This window comes from Nannospalax galili, unplaced genomic scaffold (assembly GCF_000622305.1).
Source record: "Nannospalax galili isolate Female #2095 unplaced genomic scaffold, S.galili_v1.0 scaffold557, whole genome shotgun sequence".
Taxonomy (NCBI): Eukaryota; Metazoa; Chordata; class Mammalia; order Rodentia; family Spalacidae; genus Nannospalax; species Nannospalax galili.
This window is the reverse complement of record NW_008340356.1, coordinates 913184-914530: the sequence shown is the minus strand read 5'-3', so window position 1 is coordinate 914530 and position 1347 is coordinate 913184.

Sequence of the window (1347 nt, the reverse complement as noted above, 5' to 3'; positions counted from 1 at the left end):
GAACTCCATCATATAAATGAACTACATTTTCATTATCCACTCATCAATTAAGGGACACTTAGGTTGCTTCCATCTCTTAGCTATTGTGAAAAGAGCAGCAACAAACATGGATGTACAAGTGTCTCTGCAATAGGATGAGTTCTTTGGGTATAAGCCAAGGAGTGATATAACTGGGTCATATGGTAGGTTTATTTGTAGTTTTTTAAGTTCTCCACACTACTTTCCATAAGGGTTGAACCAGTTTTCAGCCCTACCATCAGTGGATGAGTGTCTCTCTTTGCCCCCCTCTCCAACATTTGATATCATTTGTTCTCTTGATCTTAGCCAGTCTGACTGGGGTAAGATGAAAACTTAAAGTGATTTTAATTTGCATTTCCCTAATTATTAGTGATGCTGAATATCTTTTAAGATGTATCATAGTCATCGTTCCTTCTTCTTTTGAGAAATCTCTGTTCAACTCCTTAGCCCATCTTTTAATTGGGTTGCTTCTCGTCTTGATTCTCTGTTTTTTGAGTTCATTATATATATTAAACCTCTGTCAGATGTGTCGCTGGTGAAGATTTTTTCTCATTCTGTGGGTTTTCTGTTCACTTCCCTGGTTGCCTCCTTTTATGTACAGGAGCTTTTTAGTTTAATGAGGTCCCATTTGTTGATTCTTGACCTTGTTTCCTGAGCAATTGATGTCCGGTTTAGAAAATCCTTTCCTACACCTGTATCTTGTAGGGTCTTGCCAGTGTTTTCATCTAACAATTTCAGAGTTTCAGGCTTCACATTGTGGTCTTTGATCCATTTGTAATTGACTTTTGTGCAAGGTGAAAGATAGGGGTTTAGTTTCATTCTTCTACAGGTAGAGATCCAGTTTTGCCAGCACCATTTGCTGAACATGCTGTCTTTCCTCCAGTGAATATTCTTGGCCCGTTTGTCAAATATCAGGTGGCTAAAATTGCATTTGCTCATATTTGGGTCATCAATTCTGTTCCCTTGATCTATGGGTCTATTTTTTTCCCAATTCCATGTTGTTTTTATGACTATAGCTCTGTAGTACAAGCTTAAAATCTGGTATAGTATCCCCTGGCATTACTCTTAGTGCGCAGGGTTGCGTTGGCTATCCAAGGTCTTTTGTGATTCCATATGAATCTTAGGATGTTTTTTTCCAATTCTGTGAAAAATGTCATAGGAATTTTGATTGGCATTGCATTAAATCTATAAATGGCTTTTGGTAGGATGATCGTTTTCACAATATTAATTCTTCCAATCCATGAGCATGGGAGGTCCTTCAGTGTAATCTCATATATCTACAAAAGGGGAATAATTAGACCTCTTCTTTTAAAATTATTCCTTTAATTT